This window comes from Podarcis tiliguerta, assembly GCF_965153285.1.
Source record: "Podarcis tiliguerta genome assembly, chromosome: 9".
In the NCBI taxonomy this organism is placed as follows: Eukaryota; Metazoa; Chordata; class Lepidosauria; order Squamata; family Lacertidae; genus Podarcis; species Podarcis tiliguerta.
The window spans coordinates 12,065,947-12,086,427 of record NC_139542.1 but is presented as its reverse complement, the minus strand read 5'-3'; the positions used below and the strand labels follow the sequence as shown (position 1 = coordinate 12,086,427).

The 20,481-nt window shown below is 45.5% G+C and overlaps 1 protein-coding gene across 1 annotated transcript in view; it reads right to left on the bottom strand.

Annotated features, from left to right (window-relative positions):
- Nucleotides 1–11,242: 11,242 nt before the first annotated feature.
- Nucleotides 11,243–20,481, bottom strand: part of PRDM8 (PR/SET domain 8) — an 88,689-nt gene continuing 79,450 nt past the window's right edge. The window contains exon 5 of the transcript XR_014501824.1: nucleotides 11,243–11,255. The gene's annotated coding sequence lies outside the window, so the exon portion shown is untranslated. The remainder of the gene's footprint in view (nucleotides 11,256–20,481) is intronic.

The following is a 20,481-nucleotide window of genomic DNA, read 5'->3' as shown; positions in this document are numbered from 1 at the left end:
TAGGAGGGAGAATGCCCCAGCCTGTCTAATGGTAGGGCCAGCTTTGTTCCCCAGATGCAAACTTCCTGGAGGGGCCATCAGAAGTCTCACACACGGCGCTCTTCCAGCATAACAGTTCAACAATCTAATTTCAAAGTCTCAAGGAGCTCTACTGAGCGACAGCATCCACCATTTGCCTTCCCAAGAGGTTCCCTAAGGAGCAAGTTGAATCTTCGCCCTGCCTGATCAGTACCGGCGAGATTTTTCTCTTACCGTCTGATGGTCTGGAAGCATGTGGCGAAGATAACCTGATGTGACTTTCTCTCTTGTAGCTTTCTCTTCCTATTATTAGTATAACTCACGCTGCAAGTGTTTCTTCAAAAATATGGGAGAAAGTCCCATGAAGGCTCGCTGAAAGGTAACTAACGAGCTTAGGAAAAGTGCCACCTTTTGTAGTAGGTTTTTAGTTACAGCCGCACAGTGCTCTGAGAGTAGGGGGGGGGGTGTATTTGCACTGGTGGGTCAGAACTGGCATTTAACTCCAGAATTCTAGTCTTAGCAAAGAGAAAAATAGGTCACATGAAAAATGATGCTATAAGGACAAGAAGCATATGTTGAGCACAGTTGGAGCAGCAAGCCAACATCTATATCAGAGGTCAGCAACCTTTTTCAGCTGTGGCCTGGTCCACCGTCCCTCAGACCATGTGGTGGGCCAGACAATATTTTGAAAAAAAATAATGAACGAATTCCTATGCCCCACAAATAACCCAGAGATGCATTTTGAATAAAAGGACACATTCTACTCATGGAAAAACACCAGGCAGGCCCCACAAATAACCCAGAGATGCATTTTAAATAAAAGGAAACATTCTACTCATGGCAAAACACACTGATACCCAGACCATCCATGGGCCAGATCGAGAAGGTCATTGGGCTGCATCCGGCCCCCAGGCCTTAGGTTGCCTACCCCTGATCTATATCCATTAGAAACCTCTCTGCATCAGTCAAAAAGAGGAGGAAATGACAGCTGTGTTTCTTACATCTCTCTTGTACCATCCGATATGCTGATTCAGTTCATGATCTGAGCTCTTTGCGATGTCACCCAGAAGATTGCTTCCTCCCACATATCTATCTACCTGCACCATAAATTCTGGTCTGTGCAGTTTGAAATCTTTCTGGAGTAGCTGGTCAATACAGAACAATTGTTTTGAATGGATTTTTAAAAGATTTTTACGATGCTGTGCTACTCCACCCTGATGTTTTCTGAGAGGGCAGTCTGTAAGTACCCTTTATGAATAAATAAATAAGGTTCTGAAGCTGAGGCTCCAATACTTTGGCCACCTCATGAGAAGAGAAGACTCCCGTTTCTTTACATTTCCAACATTTATTATTGGGCAAATGATAGATTTTTGCAAGCTTGACTGGTGTCATGTACCACCTGTATATCATTTTCATAATATTCTCTCTTAAGGCATTACATGCCGTGAACTTCATACATTCTTTCACCTTTGGTGGACGTGCCCAAGGATTAAGGCTTTGTGGGAGATGATTTATAATGAAATGAAAAAGGTATTTAAATATACCTTTCAGAAGAAATCAGAGGCCTTTCTCCTGGGCATGGTTGGCCAATTGGTGTCAAAGAAGGATAGAACTTTCTTTATGTATGCTACAACAGCAGCAAGAATACTTATTGCAAAGTATTGGAAGACACAAAATTTACCCACTCTGGAAGAATGGCAGATGAAGGTGATGGACTATATGGAATTGGCGGAAATGACCGGCAGAATCCGAGACCAGGGAGAAGAGTCGGTGGAAGAAATTTAAAGACTATTTACAGAAATACTGCAAAATTAATGAATGTTAGAATGATGTTGGATTGAAGTTAAGTGGTTTTTTAGCAGCAATGTTATAAAGGAATATGTAAAAATGGACTATTAACAGGTGATAATCTGAAGCTACAATATATTAAGATAAAAGATTAAGATAAAATCAAAGAGGGAAAGGATTTGCTGAATTAACTAACTGAACTGGAATACAAGAAAGGGAGGTGTGAGGAGGTCAGGGAAACAAGCGAATGAAAGATAAGATATGGAAAGACTGATTTGTTTTTAACTGTTTTCATTTTGTATTTTCTTTTTCTTTTTATTCTTTTTTATTTTTGTAATATGTTGAAATCTTAATAAATATCTTTTAAAAAAAAGAGAGAAGAGAAGACTCCCTGGAAAAGACCCTGATGTTGGGAAAGATGGAGGGCACAAGGAGAAGGGGACGACAGAGGACGAGATGGTTGGACAGTGTTCTCGAAGCTACCAGCATGAGTTTGACCAAACTGCGGGAGGCAGTGGAAGACAGGAGTGCCTGGCGTGCTCTGGTCCATGGGGTCACGAAGAGTCAGACATGACTAAACGACTAAACAACAACAACAACAAGCAGAGGCAACATAGGAAACGGCAACATATGAGGAATAATTGCTTGCCGAAACATGCATATTTGGAAAAAGTCCATGCAAAAATGTGTATATCAGGAAAAAATTGCACTAAAATGTTCTCGAAATTTCACGAGGAAAAGAATTGCAACCTGATGTGGGACTTAAGACTGGGGGGGACATGAAAATGAGAAACTGACAGATTCATTAATCCCTGCTAGTGGTTTGGGACCCCAGATCCTGAGCCCCACCCTTCCAGAACCCGGTTCCATTAAAGTTAAATGTAACCTTAGGGGAGCAAAGTCTTGCAAGCTTGAAAAGGACAATATATTTTCTTTTCTTTCTTTTTTTAATTTTTTTATTGATTTTCCACATTTATAACAAATATAACATATAAAAAACACAAAACAAAACACCTTACAATACTAAAAGAAAAAAGAAAAAGAATAAAGAATAAAAACAGTCATTACTTCCAAAATCCAAGGTAACTTTCATTGTAGTCTGACTTCCTCAATTCCCCCCTAACTGAATTTCATTGTAACACCTTTGTAACAGTTCTCCAAAATCCTCTTTCTAATACAGTAATATAGCTAAAGTGGTGCTTCAGGTTAAGAACAGTTTCAGGTTAAGAATGGACCTCTGGAACGAATTAAGTTCTTAACCCGAGGTACCACTGTACAATTAACTCCTTCAACTAACGATCTTCATCTCTTTTTGACTTAAATCCATATTACTATACAACATTCTTATTCTAATCCTAGGCCTATCAGATACTTTCAAGTATCTTCTAATTATCTTATATTACAATATTTAGTTAAATAGTCTTTAAATTTCTTCCAGTCTTCTTAGTACTTCTCTTCTTTCTGATCGCGAATTCTCCCAGTCAGTTCGGCCAGCTCCAAAAACTCCAACATCTTCATCTGCCATTCTTCTACCGAAGGACAATATATTTTCAACTTAAGATTCTCAAAGAAACAATCCTGTAAGGCTCTTTTATTATTGCTGCCTTCAGAGTTGAGAGGAGGTTCTCCGCTTTGAATCCCTCATCGCTTTCTCGTTTCTGTGCATCCCTAAATAATGCAGTCCTGGCAATCTATCTGTCCTTGAGGATAAATGCGATAGCAGGAGTGTCGGCTCAGGCTTTTGATCACAGTTCATGGGTTTTGCAAAACCTTGTACAGCAGCCCCTCCCAAAGCACTTCTGTTTCATCAAATGTGTCTGTTTGTGACTCCCCGTACATGTTCAGATTGTTGCTTGTTTTTTGCAGCTGGCTCTGAAAATGAGTTCAGCTTCAAGAATGATTCACCTTGGAAGACACCAGCTAATGCCACGATGAGACGCTTGAGTTATTCGGAATATCTGCATTTGGAGTTCCACCCTGAAATGCAAACAGCGGCTGGGAGGTTACCTTCCACCTCATCTGCTTATTGATATTTATCTATTATCTATTATTTATTTGCATACAGTGGTACTTCGGGTTAAGAACTTAATTCGTTCCGGAGGTCCGTTCTTAACCTGAAACTGTTCTTAACCTGAAACACCACTTTAGCTAATGGGGCTTCCCGCTGTCGCCACGCCGCTGGAGCACAATTTCTGTTCTCATCCTGAAGCAAAGTTCTTAACCTGAAGCACTATTTCTGGGTTAGCGGAGCCTATAACCTGAAGCATCTGTAACCTGAAGCGTCTGTAACCTGAGGTACCACTGTACTTCTTAACACCATGACAGTGTGCAACAGGGATACATCATGGTGTCTGAAACACTGAGCCAGTAAGATTTGTGAAAATGATTGCACTGTTAAAAGACCTGGGAGGAAAGAAAAGTCTTCACCTGGTGAAAAAATTAGTTTCTGGACCCAATTCAAAGTGCTAGCTTTGACCTCTAAAGCCTTAAACGGCTCAGGACCACAATACCTCAAGGATTATAGGTAAAGGTAAAGGTACCCCTGCCCATACGGGCCAGTCTTGACAGACTCTAGGGTTGTGCGCCCATCTCACTCAAAGAGGCCAAGGGCCAGCGCTTTCCGAAGACACTTCCGGGTCACGTGGCCAGCGTGACATCGCTGCTCTGGCGAGCCAGAGCCGCACACGGAAACGCCGTTTACCTTCCCGCTAGTAAGCGGTCCCTATTTATCTACTTGCACCCAAGAGTGCTTTCGAACTGCTAGGTTGGCAGGCGCTGGGAACGAACAGCGGGAGCGCACCCCGCCGCGGGGATTCGAACCGCCGACGTTTCGATCGGCAAGCCCTAGGCGCTGAGGCTTTAACCCACAGCGCCACCCGCGTCCCCTACCTCAAGGATTAAAGGTAAAGGTACCCCTGCCCGTACGGGCCAGTCGTGTCCGACTCTAGGGTTGTGCGCCCATCGCACTTAAGAGGCCGGGGGCCAGCGCTGTCCGGAGACACTTCCAGGTCACGTGGCCAGCGTGACGAAGCTGCTCTGGCGAGCCAGCACCAGCGCAGCACACGGAAACGCTGTTTACCTTCCCGCTATAAAGCGGTACCTATTTATCTACTTAATCTCAAGGATTACCCCTCTCCATATAAACCAACCCAGACCCTGTGAATATCCTCTGAAACTCTTCTTCATCTGCTTCCTCCACAAGAGCTCCAGAGAAGGGATCTTTTCTGTGGTGGCTCCCCTCTTGTGCAATGCCCAGGGCTTTTTTTTTTTTCCAGCTAGAGCTCACCAGAACTCAGTTCTGGCACCTCTCAGGTGGGCTCCATTGCCATTATAAGAGAACAGGAGAGGCATTCATGGTGAGTTCTGGCACCTCTTTTTCTAGAAAAATAGCACTGGACGTTCCTATTTTCCTTGAGAGAAATGTTGGAGGGTATGCAATGCTCCTCCCAGGAAGGCTCTTTGCTCCTTTGCTATATATCTTTAGTTTAGAGGTCCTGGGCCCTAAGGAAGTCAGACTATCCTCCACCAGGGCCAGGGCCTTTTCAGTGATGGATCCGACCTGGTGGAATGCTCTGTCCCATGAGACTAGGGCTCTTCAGGATTTAACCTCATTCCGTCGGGCCTGTAAGACAGAGATATTCTGCCTGGCCTTTAGTTTGAATTCAGCCTGATTTTTTATTTCCTTTCCCTTCTCTTCCCTCCCCCTCCCCTTTATGAAGATCACCCGCTCTGAGACCCCACAGCTAATTCTCCCCTGGCCTCCTCGCTGGCCCAAGTAGGACCAATTCAGCCAGCTAGCCCTGGGGATTATCTAATTGATTTTTGATTTTTATTGTTATTCATGTTTTTATACTGTATTTTATGCTGCTTTTATAATTAAGTGTTTTAAATTTGTTGTTAGCCACCCTGAGCCTGGTTTTTGAACTGGGAAGGGCAGGGTATAAACAAAATAATAATTATTTATTATTATTATTATTATTATTATTATTATTATTATTATTATTATTACCAGGCAAAATTGTTTCTCTTTAGCCAGGCCTTTGACTGATGGAACATTATATGTTTGTCAGAGAGGGTTTATTGGGGTTTTTTTTTGTTTTTTGTTTTATCATGCAGTTTGTGTCCTCATTTTGTATTTTTATGCTGTGAACTGCCCTGTGATATTTGGGTGAATGGCAGTATACAGATTTAATGAATAATAATAGTGATAGTAATGGCAATGATATTGACAACAAAGTGGGTGCCAGGCAAGCTTCTTTGGGGAGAACATTCTTCATCACCCACCCTGAACCCCCACCCAGCTACGCCGCAGCGGCCAACAACACTGGAGGCAAGGAGATGCAGAATGCGATGGCTTCATAGCACTTATTTCTCTCAGTAAATGTTATAGGGAAGAAGAGGAGACTTGATGGTTTCATAGGCAGCTCCAGCATTTTGGGAATACTTAGTCCTACCCGTAAGATTCAAGTCACAGCAGGTTGGAGGGGTTGTTGTTGTTTAGTCGTGTCCGACTCTTCGTGACCCCATGGACCAGAGCACGCCAGGCACTCCTGTCTTCCACTGCCTCCCGCAGTTTGGTCAAACTCATGCTGGTAGCTTCAAGAACACTGTCCAACCATCTCGTCCTCTGTTGTCCCCTTCTCCTTGTGCCGTCCATCTTTCCCAACATCAGGGTCTTTTCCAGGGAGTCTTCTCTTCTCATGAGGTGGCCAAAGTATTGGCGCCTCAGCTTCAGGATCTGTCCTTCCAGTGAGCACTCAGGGCTGATTTCCTTCAGAATGGATAGGTTTGATCTTCTTGCAGTCCATGGGACTCTCAAGAGTCTCCTCCAGCACCATAATTCAAAAACATCAATTCTTCGGCAATCAGCCTTCTTTATGGTCCAGCTCTCACTTCCATACATCACTACTGGGAAATGTTGCCTCTGCTACTGTAATGGTTCTAGGGGTTGCTCGTGCATAAGTTGCCGTTACTCCTGGCTAGGTTGCCTGGTGGAACCCTTTCTGTCTGGACAGCCCCAAGTTCCGTGGCTGCCTCAGTCGCTGGCAGAATCCGTCAGTGGGCGTTTCTTGAACCTCTTCCAGCATAGAAGCTGTTTGATGCCCAGTCTCCTCCTACTCTGCCTGCGCGGAAGTCTTCTGCGCACAGTGGGTGTGGGCAGCGGAGTACTCGTGCCCTCTCCGCTGGTCTCCAGCGAGGAGTCTTGGAGCCATCTCTCCGATTCCCCCATCTCCCCCCCCCCTTCTCCACTGGTGTTACGCTGATTTCCTTCCCCAGCGGATGGGCTACCTCTCTCCCTACTGGGACCCTCTCCGCCATCCCTCTGGAGCCTCCTCTCCGCCTCCAGCTTCGATGGCAGTTCCCTGACAGCTACTATATGCAATTTTCTGCACACATTCCTCTAAATATGCACAGACTCTGCCTTCACCAACTTGGCCCTGGCTGAGGCTGGTGCCAGTTGCAGAACTGAACATCTAGAGGGCACCAGGTTGGCAAAGTCTGAAGACTGACAGAGCGCATCCTGCGACAACATGGAAGCGTTTCACCAGCTGGCTTCAAAGATCAAACGGTCCACATTCCCAACATGAAATCCCATGTTTGTTTGCCTTGTGTCTATTCAGAAGCCGCAAGCTGCAGTGATGGGTGCATATGCGTTGAATTGCCATGGCAGCTGTTCTGAGATAGGGTCATTACGGCTAATGCGAAAGGAGGGGAAAGCCCATTACAGTAATATCAAATATGCATTTTGTAACTGCAGTTTCCCAAACAGCCTAAGGATGTAAGACCTGCTAGATCAGAATAAATGTCCATCTTTGGCAGAATCTGGTTTTCTATGAAGCTGCCTTATATACCAAGTCAAACCATTGTTCCATCTGGCTCAGTTTTGTCTGGACCAGCCTTTCCCAACCTGGTGCCCTCAAGTTGTTGTTTTTTTGTTGGGCTTTTTTTTTGCTTTGTAACATTTTTATTTATTTACTCAAATATACAAGTGTAAGGCACAGGGACGCGGGTGGCGCTGTGGGTTAAACCACAGAGCCTAGGACTTGCCGATCAGAAGGTTGGCGGTTCGAATCCCTGCGACGGGGTGAGCTCCAGTTGCTCGGTCCTTGCTCCTGCCAACCTAGCAGTTCAAAAGCACGTCAAAGTGCAAGTAGATAAATAGGTACCGCTCTGGCAGGAAGGTAAACGGCGTTTCTGTGCGCTGCTCTGGTTTGCCAGAAGCAGCTTAGTCATGCTGGCCACATGACCCGGAAGCTGTACGCCTGCTCCCTCGGCCAATAAAGCGAGATGAGCGCCACAACTCCAGAGTCGGCCACGACTAGACCTAATGGTCAGGGGTCCCTTTACCTTTTTAAGGCACAGCTAAGCACCCTCAACAGGAAGCCAAAGGCCACTGAAACGAGAAGCTTCCTTATACACCGACACTTGTGGTCCATCTCAGTGTTGCCTAGATCAGGCTTCCTCAACCTTGGCCCTCCAGATGTTTTGGACTACAATTCCCATCATCCCTGACCATTGGTCCTGCTAGCTAGGGATCATGGGCGTTGTAGGCCAAAAGCATCTGGAGGGCCAAGGTTTTTGTGTGTGTGTGTTCTATTAAAGATTTTCTTGTTTTACAGAAGTATGTGTAATGTCTCTCGTATTTTTTCCATGTAACATTTTTACAAATCAGTTTCATTTGTTGAGACATTGGGGGGGGAGGGGGGAAGATGGGGGGGTCGGGTGGCAATGTTTCTATGTTGCTTAATGTACCATATTTTTTGCTCTATAAGACTCACTTTTTCCCTCCTAAAAAGTAAGGGGAAATGTGTGTGCGTCTTATGGAGCGAATGTAGGCTGCGCAGCTATCCCAGAAGCCGGAACAGCAAGAGGGATTGCTGCTTTCACTGCGCAGCGATCCCTCTTGCTGTTCTGGCTTCTGAGATTCAGAATATTTTTTTTCTTGTTTTCCTCCTCCAAAAACTAGGTGCATCTTGTGGTCTGGTGCGTCCTATAGAGCAAAAAATACGGTATGTAGGGTTTGGTGTCAGCGTTGCCCCTCAAGATGTTGTTGATGAAAAAGTTTGCTGACCCCTGCCTAAGACCATCCAATCCATTTCACTTCCAGTCTTCCTCTGTTCCCCAGTTGCAGTCTTTAACTTTTCTCTGTCCCCAATGGTCTTCTGTTATGTTAGATGGTACATCTTTTTTCATCTCTGTTGGCTCAAGATATTTTGGTGCCTGAGGCAGAAAAGCCAAATGCTCCCTCTCCCAGTGGCGTAGCGTGGGTTGTCAGCACCCGGGGCAAGGCAAGTAATTTGCGCCCCCTAACCCGTGGAGCCAGGTAGGGGCAGAGAGCTGTGAATGCGAGCGCGCCCCCCCAGATGTTGCGGCGGGTGCGGCCGGCACCCCCTGCACCCCCCACGCTACGCCACTGCCCTCTCCTTGGTTTTAACAAAATGTAAGAATAAACTAAATGATAGCCAATTTCCTGCTGTTTAATGGTACCTCAAAAATCTGCTGCCAAGGGCAGACCAGCCTAATAGCAGAGTTTCAGAAAAAAGGAGCCTTGTTATTCCGCAGCCCAATGAGATTTCATAGGGACGCATTGTGTGGATGGCACTTCTTTGTAACGCACGTACCAATTAGGAAAAGATTTCCATGTTCCTCTTTCAAAGAGAGGCACAAAAGTGTCAGGCTAGGTTTCGGAATTCTAAAGCACCGGAAAGAAACCTGCAGTCAGGTAAAATAATGCTAAGGGAGCACTACTTTAATTGTACCCTGGAGGAAGAAAATGAAGATGAAAAAGGGAAGAGTCATATTGCTTCTTCTGCAGAATCTCACCAGGTTGCACTGAAGTCTGGAAAATTAACTCCTTTCCTATCAAAGGCGAAAATGACTAGAGTGGAAATAATTATTTATTACATTTATATCCCTTCTTCCTTCCACAGAATCCAAGGTGGTGTACAAAGTGTTCCCGGTGGTCTCTTGATATCCTGTGTTTTGTTCTGGGCTGAGGCCGCAGCCTGAGACATTAGTAATTAACTGGAGTGTCTCTGGGGTGCAGAAAGCCTATGCATTTAAAACTTGGATTGGTTTTAATTGGCTGATTAATTTTGCTTTGCATACAGAGGTTCAATCACATGTCTTCCAACGTCTTGAGTCCCCAAACAGGGAATCACATCATCCTGGCCGTGCTGCCACAGAAGTCATGCAACCCGTGTGAGATAATAGAGCTCAAAAGATGCAAGGGGTGGGGGGCATGCTTGCACGAGTTCTGTGGTCTAAACCACTGAGCCTCTTGGGCTTGCTGATCGGAAGGTTGGCGGTTCAAATCCCCGCGATGGGGTGAGCTCCTGTTGCTCTGTCCCAGCTCCTGCAAACCGAGCAGTTCGAAAGCACGCCAGTGTAAGTAGATAAATAGGTACCACTGCGGCAGGAAGGTAAACAGAGTTTTCATGCGCTCTGGTTTCTGTTACGGTGTTCCGTTGCACCAGAAGCGGTTTAGTCCTGCTGGCCACATGACCTGGAAAGCTGTCTGTGGACAAACACCGGCTCCGTCGGCCTGAAAGCGAGATGAGCGCTGCAACCCCATAGTCTCCCTTGACTGGACTTAACCATTTTACCTTTGACCTATGTATATAACAAGCAAACTAACAGTATTTTGTAAACCTATCATTTCCATTGAAGCTGTGCTGCCACCATATTCAGTCCTGCCCTTTAGCTCCTCCCGATGTCCTGACTCAATGCCAGGATGTCGCACACATGACATGTGTCCCCCAGCTCCATCACAAGTTGGAGCCTCTGTCTACAACGTCATCTAAAGTTGCAGCTGCTATGCATTTCATCTGTACAGCGTTGGTCATGTTTCAAACCAGTGTGCAATGATGTTCTCTATTCCCCACTCCTCAATTAGTGTTCCCACAAACCTTTAAAAAAAATAATACACACAGTGATACCTCAGTTTAATAACTTAATTCGTTCTGGAGGTCCGTTCTTAACCTGAAACTGTTCTTAACCTGAGGTGCCACTTTAGCTAATGGGGCCTCCCGCTGCTGCCGTGCAACTTCTGTTCTCGTCCTGAAGCAAAGTTCTTAACCCGAGGTACTATTTCTGGGTTAGCAGAGTCTGTAACCTGAAGCATCTGTAACCTGAAGCATCTGTTACCCAAGGTAAAGGGTAAAGGGACCCCTGACCATTAGGTCCAGTTGTGGCCGACTCTGGGGTTGCGGTGCTCATCTCGCTTTACTGGCCGAGGGAGCCGGCGTACAGCTTCCGGGTCATGTGGCCAGCATGACTAAGCCGCTTCTGGCGAACCAGAGCAGCGCACGGAAACGCCGTTTACCTTCCCGCTGGAGCGGTACCTATTAATCTACTTGCACTTTGACGTGCTTTCAAACTGCTAGGTTGGCAGGAGCAGGGACCGAGCAACGAGAGCTCACCCCGTCACGGTAAGTTGAACCGCCGACCTTCTGATCAGCAAGCCCTAGGCTCTGTGGTTTAACCCACAGCGCCACCCGCGTCCCTTGTAACCCAAAGTACCACTGTATATTTTTCACAGTTGGTTTTTTTTTTTTGAAAGAGAGGGACTTGAATATTTTCCTTGGATTCCCTAGGGAAAGGGATAGGGTGATAGACTAAGGCAGGCTTCCTCAACCTCAGCCCTCCAGCTGTTTTGAGACTACAGTTCCCATCATCCCTGACCACTGGTCCTGCTAGCTAGGGATCATGGGAGTTGTAGGCCAAAAACATCTGGAGGGCTGAGTTTGAGGAAGCCTGGACTAAGGGATCACCCGCTCTTTGATTGTCCTGCACCTGGTAAGCACAGGTCTGAGCAGTTTCCCGTTTGCCCCGCCCCTTCCCCTTGGAACACCCACCCCGAATTGGAGCAAATGTCCACCTGTGGAAAGCTCAATACTATGCCCGCTTGCAAGGATTAAGATGTGTGACTTGCACACGCGGGTTTTAAACAACAACAACAACTATAAACACATACTGGAAGCACAATTGTATTGTAGTAATTTAGAAAGAAAAGGCCCCAAACCATACCGTGTTGTTTACAAGCCAGCATAGGTGTGCACTTTATTATGGCATCATTGTCATTTGCAATATTCTTAGTGGTAGAGAAGCTTAGGAAAATGTCTTTTCATCCATTATTAATAGGAACACTGAACGGTGTTGTTGTTTTTTAACTTGGTATGAAATGAGACACTGTTAGAAAAAGGGGAGTTGTCATCATACAGGAAAGGGAGAGAGAGAGAGAGAACTCACACTTCCTAAGTGTGTGCTGATGGTAATGTTGTTTTGCACATTTCTTTATTTTTCCATTTTGCAGTCAACCTCTAAATGGATCACGTGGCTTTTTACTATTGCCAATATGCAACTGAAAGATATTAGTATGAGTAACAAGATTGAAGCGTATGTTCCATTATTGCAAACGCGGCTGTTGGTTGGTCAGGGGATACAGAGAGGCCGTCATCATCCTGGCCCTTTGCCTTAGCAAAGGTCCAATCTGCCAAATTCAGCTGATGAAGCTTTCAATGGCACAGAGTTCAATGTTTTGCTCGCTGCAGATCAAACTGCTGTTAAAGGACCGGTTATTCAGAAGCTGATCATCCCAACTTCAAACCATTCTTTTTTTTAAAAAAAAATGAAATTTGTTAAGGCTTACTTGGTGATTGGTTCCATTTTCTGATATTCATTTTACCTTTACAACACAGCGAGGTTTTATGCATAATTATTTACTTTGAAAGTCTGTATAAAATGCTTTCACCACTGACATGTAGAAGCTGCACAGATTCACCATGGGTTTTGGAAAAGGGCTTTCAGATACCAGCACCACTGCTCATTGCCCAAAATACCTTGCTGGAAATAAATCACATTTTCTCCATACACAGTGTTAGGGATTATAAATACATGATAAAATTCACACAAATTAATAATTGTCCGTGGAGCAACTTTCCTTGCAAGACAGCAAAAGGGATCAGATCAAATAACATCCATAGAGCCCGGGATTCTCTTTCCTGCAGAAACTGCCAAACAGATGCCTCTGTGATGCTTACAGCCAAGACATGAATGCAAGTAAGCCATCCTTGTGTCATCTGTTCCACCACCTGGTATGAAGAGGTATATTGCTCTTGAACATCGCTTCCTTTAATTATTAAGCCGATCTCACATTTGTTATTATTTTTAAAGCATTAGACGGTTTTCTTCTACCGACATTTCAAAAGACCTTTTAGTATAATATGGGACGTTGCCAAGTTTAGGATGTCTCTCCAAACATGACACTTACGTACCTTCCATAGACAAAGTGAACATCACAGTTTCAAGATCTATGCATTGCTCTCTAATACTTATCATCAAGGAAACGGTGGACATCGTGGGACATTTGCAGCAGTAATAATAATAATAATAATAATTTATTATTTGTACCCCACCCATCTGGCTGGGTTTCCCCAGCCTCCAGTCTTAACCACAGCCCTAACCTTGCATATCGGCCCTGGTTTCGCCCAAGGCCCAGGAGATGAGGGATGAAACACGATGCTATTGCCAAGCAAATGTGGGCCACACCCTCAATTGCTTCCATGTTGACCTCCAGGCAGGTTGATGAATCCTATATGTCACAGCAAATTGTTTTCTCTTTCATGCAACTGAGCATAAATTCCAGTTTTCCAGTTAGGGTTGAATGTATGGCACTAGGATGATTTAACTTGCAAAAGGAAAGAAGAGAGGGGAGAACGAATACTGTAGGTCGTGACTCAAGGGAGGTGTGATGTGAGGACTGTGAACCTAGATCCCTTACCCTGCTGCAAAAGCAGGCATTGCAAGCAACATGGACTATAGAGCCCTGTATCCAATTAATGAGTTAAGAAGCTGACTAATACAGAGCCAGGCCATTGGTCAATCCAGCTCAGAGGCCATCTAGAGTTTCAGATGGGTCTCTCTCAGCCCTACCTGGAAATGTCAAGGATTGAACCTGAATCTTAGGCATGCTAAGATTCTGTGATAGCCTGTGTCTCATTTCCAAATGCCTTCTTGTAAAAAGGCACTTGGAAGAGCCAGGTCTGTCTCAGCTTCCTTTTCTTTTCATTTCCTAAAATGCCCGGTTTTTCCAAGTGCTTTATGATAACTCACTAACAATGCTGTCCCTCCCTGATGACATCATCCAGGTGGTCTTCCGGTTCATCCTTTTGTACAGTGGTACTTTGGTTCTTAAACGCCTTGGTACTCAAACGCCTTGGTTCCCAAACGCCGAAAGCCCAGAAGTACAGTGTTCTGTTTTCTGAATGTTTTTCAGAAGCCAAACGTCTGATGCCGCTGTCGGCTATTGTTTCCGGGGCACCTGGACCAATCAGAAGCTGCGCCTTGGTTTTCAAACATTTTGGAAGTCAAACGGACTTCTGGAGCAGATTAAGTTTGGCGCTTTTGTTTTTGTTATTTATTTTGCGTTTTTGTTTTTGAGGCTTTTTCGGTTAATTTGTTTTTGTGACTGTGTGGAACCCAGTTCAGCTACTGATTGATTGATTGTGTGACTGCGGAAATGGATAAAAGCCCCCCATCCAAACAATGACTATCATCAGTGCAGGGAAGAAAATAATAATAATTTTCATTTTTATCATCTACAATACTGTTTTATTTATTTTATAGCACAGTACATTGATTATTGGTTTCATTTTATGGATCAATGGTCTCATTCATCTTAAATGGCTGTTTTATGGGTTGTTTTTAAAAGTCTGGAACGGATTAATCCGTTTTGGATTACTTTCTATGAGAAAGCACACCTTGGTTTTGGAACACTTTGGTTTTGGAGCGGACTTCCAGAATGGATTAAGTTTGAGAACCAAGGTACCACTGTATTATTGTTATAGAGTCTAGTCACTAAGGGATTTCCCACACTTTTGTTTGTCTGAATTAAAACAAACGTCAGCCCACAGAAAAACTGACTGGTGTTTGTTCCAATTAAGCAATGAACAGGGTTTTTTCCTGAGGAAAGCAGTGGGACAGCAAAAAAACCCCCAAACCTATCAGACCCATGATTAGAAATCACAGGGCTAACGAATGTGTAAATTGGTCCTGCACTTAGTTGTATCTGAGTAGAGTTGGGCATTTCCGCGGGCTGTTCTGTTCTCCTTTAAGAGAAAGAATAATATAAAAACACTTCACCTTCGATTACGTATTGAAAAGCTGTAGGTATCCCATCTTCTCCCACTGGATTTCATCCTTTCCCTTCTAACCTCCGAGGACTCAGAGTTGGTTTGCCAGGTTGCAGTCTAGAGAATACGATGCATCTGAATTTTCTCAGTACAGCGGGGGGGGGGGGGCGCCGCCGACTGCTCCCACTTCCCAATTCTTTTCCAGACACCTTAATCGCCGCATTTTTCGCTCTATAAGACTCACTTTTCCCCTCCTAAAAAGTAAGGGGGAATGTGTGTGCTTCTTATGGAGTGAATGCAGGCTGCGCAGCTATCCCAGAAGCCAGAACAGCAAGAGGGATTGCTGCTTTCACTGTGCAGCGATCCCTCTTGCTGTTCTGGCTTCTGAGATTCAGAATATTTTTTTTCTTGTTTTCCTCCTCCAAAAACTAGGTGCGTCTTGTGGCCTGGTGCGTCTTATAGAGCGAAAAAAACGGTATCTGCAAGAGGGGCAGATGATGGAACTCGGTAGAGAAAGAGTTGCCTTACTTCCTGCTTATCTCCTGACAGCTCTGGTCGCCTCTCCTAAAAAAGGAGCTGGAAAAGGTTATGAAAAGGGCAATCGTAATGCAAACAGAGGAGTATTTAAAGTTGCTTCTGAATACCAGTTGTTGGGAACCACTCAGGCATTGCGTGCCGCTTTTCTGCAGGCACCTGGTTAGCTTCTGTGAGAACAGGAAGCTGGACTTGATGGGCCATTAGCTTTGCAGGCTTGAATATTCCTTCCCTTGAGCCCTTGGTGTAAAGGCAGCAAAGTGACTCTCTGTCAGAGCTGGAACTGTTTACACCAGTCCCAGGCTACGACTGAGCAGGACAGGGAACCAAATCCTGCTCTCGGCCTGCACTCAGGTTTCTACTCCTTACAGATGGAATGATGGGTTTACAAGTGTGCTGGAAACACCTGTTAAAATCTCAAGAGCCAGAGGGGATTCAAGGGTTAAAGTTCCCACTGGCTTTGCTTCAGTGCTCTCTAGAGCTCCTTCGCCATGACCAGCAGGTGTACAGTGGTACCTCGGGTTAAGTACTTAATTCGTTCTGGAGGTCTGTTCTTAACCTGAAACTGTTCTTAACCTGAAGCACCACTTTAGCTAATGGGGCCTCCTGCTGCTGCTGCGCCGCCAGAGCATGATTTCTGTTCTCATCCTGAATCATAGAATCATAGAGTTGGAAGAGACCACAAGGGCCATCGAGTCCAACCCCCTGCCAAGCAGGAAACACCATCAGAGCACACCTGACATATGGTTGTCAAGCCTCTGCTTAAAGACCTCCAAAGAAGGAGACTCCACCACACTCCTTGGCAGCAAATTCCACTGTCGAACAGCTCTTACTGTCAGGAAGTTCTTCCTAATGTTTAGGTGGAATCTTCTTTCTTGTAGTTTGGATCCATTGCTCCGTGTCCGCTTCTCTGGAGCAGCAGAAAACAACCTTTCTCCCTCCTCTATATGACATCCTTTTATATATTTGAACATGGCTTAACCAGTTCTTAACCTGAGGCACTATTTCTGGGTTAGCGGAGTCTGTAACCTGAATCGTATGTAACCTGAAGCGTATGTAACCTGAGGTACCACTGTACAGAAAAACACACCATATAAGACCCCTTCCTCAAAAAGCAGAATAAACCATGTGAAGTGGGGAGAGATTTGCATAATGTATGCACGTCACATAACGCAGATTGTCTTCCTGCAGAACTGATTCTGTACTGCTGCATCAAGTTTTATCCTTCTTTGCCAAAGTGGAGACTTGTACACGGTCCTGCCCTTGATCAGACAAACAAAGAAACTGTGACCAGATCATTATGAGTCAGTCTCACTGGGTGGGGGGAAATCCCTATTTTACAGAGATGGTTCTCAACTTAAAGTTGAAGCCGCAGCAATCAGTGGCATAGCGTGGGGGTGCAGGGGGGGGGGCCCGGCCGCACCGGGCGCAACATCTGGGGGGGGCGCTTGCAATCGCAGCTCTCTGCCCCTACCTGGCTCACTCACTCTCTCTCACTGCAGTGCTGGCTGTGCGAATCCGATCCGAGCCGCCGGGTCGCCGCCCACTGTGGAGGGGAGGGTGCCAGGCGTGCGGTGCGGTGCGGAGAGAGAGCGAGGGACTATCTGGGGGAGGGACGGAGGGACAGTGCAGCAGGGGGGAGGGCGCAAATTAATTGCCTTGCCCGGGTTAGGGGGCGCAAATTACTAGCCTTGCCCCGGGTGCTGACAACCCACGCTACGCCACTGGCAGCAATAGATCACCCGTAAGTTAACACACCGCTCTTTGTGTATGTGTGTTCGATCTGTCTGGGTGTCAAGAGCAGGCCAGGGTATCTTCGGTGGTGGTCTGATCCTATGCGACACATGAGCAGCCTTTAAATAGTCGCGAGGAGAGCCGGAAGAGCAACAAGGACTATTCACCTTTGGAAAAGGAGTCTCAAGGGGGTGTTTTTCACGCTGAGTAAAACACTTGTTAAGAGGAGGAGACAGCAGCGGTTGTTATCTGATCCACCTTTGGGGTGGGTCTCGCCTCCCTCCATCTCCCTCCTCTAAAGCTGCTTAGTCTCTTTGGACCTATAATAGCAGGAATTCCAGAGGCTCATGGCAGAGGTATTTTAAATGCAGACATTGAAGCGATGAGGTTGATGGACAGAATAAGACTTGTCCTTCCAGCTGTCCAAGGAACAGCGGGAGGGGGAATGGAATCAGGGTCATTCGGAACGGAAGAGCTTTCCTTCCTCAATCTTGATCCCCTCATTTGCCTCTCCGTAGGGTGGGGAGGGGGAGAATAAACACAGAGAGCAAAAGATCTGGACAGACAGAAATCTGTGCGATAGCATGGAATCCAAAGGTAGATACTGTTATTTTCTTTAGAGAAAAAAAGTAAAACGAACTAAATTCTACTAAGAGTGGAATCAATCCTTGTTTTGTTTTTTTTAAAAAAATCAAAATAAAACAACACAATAACAACAACACAGAAGTAAGGATGGAGTCACACAACAGTGTTTCTACCCTCTTCACATTATGAGCACTGCCCAAAATTCCCCTGGGCTCACATATATATGCATGGGGAACTTTGGGGAGCAATGGCTGGCCTGGCCTCTTTTAGGAAAGTTGCACATATTTATTTGGGAGGGGGAATCGATGACAATGTCCACTCATTACTTTCTGGGAACAAATTTCAACACAATGTGGAGCCTCAGCGTTCCACTCTTTTCTCCAGGATGGTGAAAGGTGTGAGGATGTCGTGAGCATATGTTTATTTGGAGCACAGTCTATCGCTGATCATCTGACCTACCAGGAACAATGAGGTTTTCCAATCAGGTGATCTGAGGAAATGATGGTATCAAACCAAAGCAACAGCAACCAATTCATCCAGGTCTCCTCCAGATTCTTTTGCAGAAAGGGTTAAGGTTTCAAGTGCATACTGGAAATTTAGGTTTGGACAATTAAAGCAGACCAAAGTCCTTTGCAAGGGTTCTCTGTCCCATTTCAGCGCTTGAGGTGAAAGGGGGGGTCATAGAATTGTGAGGGTCCAACCCCCACAAAGCAGGGGTGTGCTGGTGCCCCACTGCTGGTGCCTCTCTTGTGGGATGTGAAACACACAGCAGTCAAATACAACAGTCCTAGAGAGGGATGTTTGTCCAGCCAGTAGATAAACTTCCTGTTTCCTCCTGGGCTGGGACAAACTTCCTCTACATGTGACCAGAGGTAGGTGTTGCCTTACCTGTGCAGGTAACAAAATAGTACAGCACAAGCAGCCATATCTCTCTCTGACTCCATTCCTTGAAGAAGCAACATCTCCTTAGCCTGAGATGCCAAGAGACGACAAAGGAACTATCTCCTTATGGGATAGATTCCAAGTGTATATATTTTGTACCTTAAGTCTGCCTTCTGGGATGTAAGTAAAAAGGTAAAGGTACCCCTGCCCGTACGGGCCAGTCTTGACAGACTCTAGGGTTGTGCGCCCATCTCACTCAAGAGGCCGGGGGCCATCGCTGTCCGGAGACACTTCCGGGTCACGTGGCCAGTGTGACATCGCTGCTCTGGCGAGCCAGAGCCGCACACGGAAACGCCGTTTACCTTCCCGCTAGTAAGCGGTCCCTATTTATCTACTTGCACCCTAGAGTGCTTTCGAACTGCTAGGTTGGCAGGCGCTGGGACTGAACAACGGGAGCGCACCCCGCCACGGGGATTCGAACTGCCAACGTTTCAATGGGCAAGCCCTAGGCGCTGAGGTTTTTACCCACAGCGCCACCCGCGTCCCTTTCTGGGATGTATGCGTAAACTATTTTATACCTTTTATACAAGACTGTGTCATGTCTATTCTTTTTAGGAGGGAATAAAGGGGAATTACCAGGAAATTGATTTTAGAGGCTAAAGCAACTTATCCGCTGTGTAAGTTTAAAAAGGGAATGTTACTCTACTAAATTATAGAACTTGCTAACACAAGTTGGGAAGGATATTATTAAACAATGTATCTTAGACTTCTGCTGCCTGAGGCAAGTGCCTCATCAGTGGGCCGGGCCAGACCCTCTGTTATCCTGGCACAAGAAACCCACTTTTTTGCAAAATGACTTTTTGCTGTTAGGATAATGATGGGGGGGGGGACACTGAAAGGTTTGGGATGAATGAATGACTAACAGGAAGACCTATGTCCACTGGCTGAGCAAATCAGGATGAATGCTTAATAACAAAATGGTAATCTGGAAGAGCAGGAGCCCATGGTGCATATGAAGTAGGAATGAACAATCTCACCCCATTCATGAAATGTTGCTGGCCAACTGTCTTGGCTTCCCTTGAAATTCATTGGCTGTTCTGACTGAAGAGGAACACTCCAATTTGGTTTTAAATTTTGCTTTCATCTAGAATCATAGAATCATAGAAGAGTTGGAAGAGACCACAAGGGCCATTGAGTCCAACCCCCTGCCAAGCAGGAAACACCATCAGAGCACTCCTGACATATGGTTGTCAAGCCTCTGCTTAAAGACCTCCAAAGAAGGAGACTCCACCACACTCCTTGGCAGCAAATTCCACTGTCGAACAGCTCTTACTGTCAGGAAGTTCTTCCTAATGTTTAGGTGGAATCTTCTTTCTTGTAGTTTGGATCCATTGCTCTGTGTCCGCTTCTCTGGAGCAGCAGAAAACAACCTTTCTCCCTCCTCTATGTGACATCCTTTTATATATTTGAACATGGCTATCATATCACCCCTTAACCTCCTCTTCTCCAGGCTAAAAAAATTCATGGCTACGCCGCTATAGAGGACTTCCAGGACAGAACAGGTGTATACAAAACACCGTCCAAATGTTAAAACCACAAGCTTTGGCCTTGTGGGTTCATATAGAACCTTTTCATTTTTTTGTTTTATTGCATCACTATTTCAAATTTGCTGTGCCACTATTTCCCCCTTGCTGGGTTCCATAGTTAATGGCGTCTTTAAAATCAAAATCATGAGATAAACCAGTTGGGTGACTCCACCTTCTGTTTGTCTGAGGTATGTCGGGGATGGGGAAATCTTAAAAGTGCA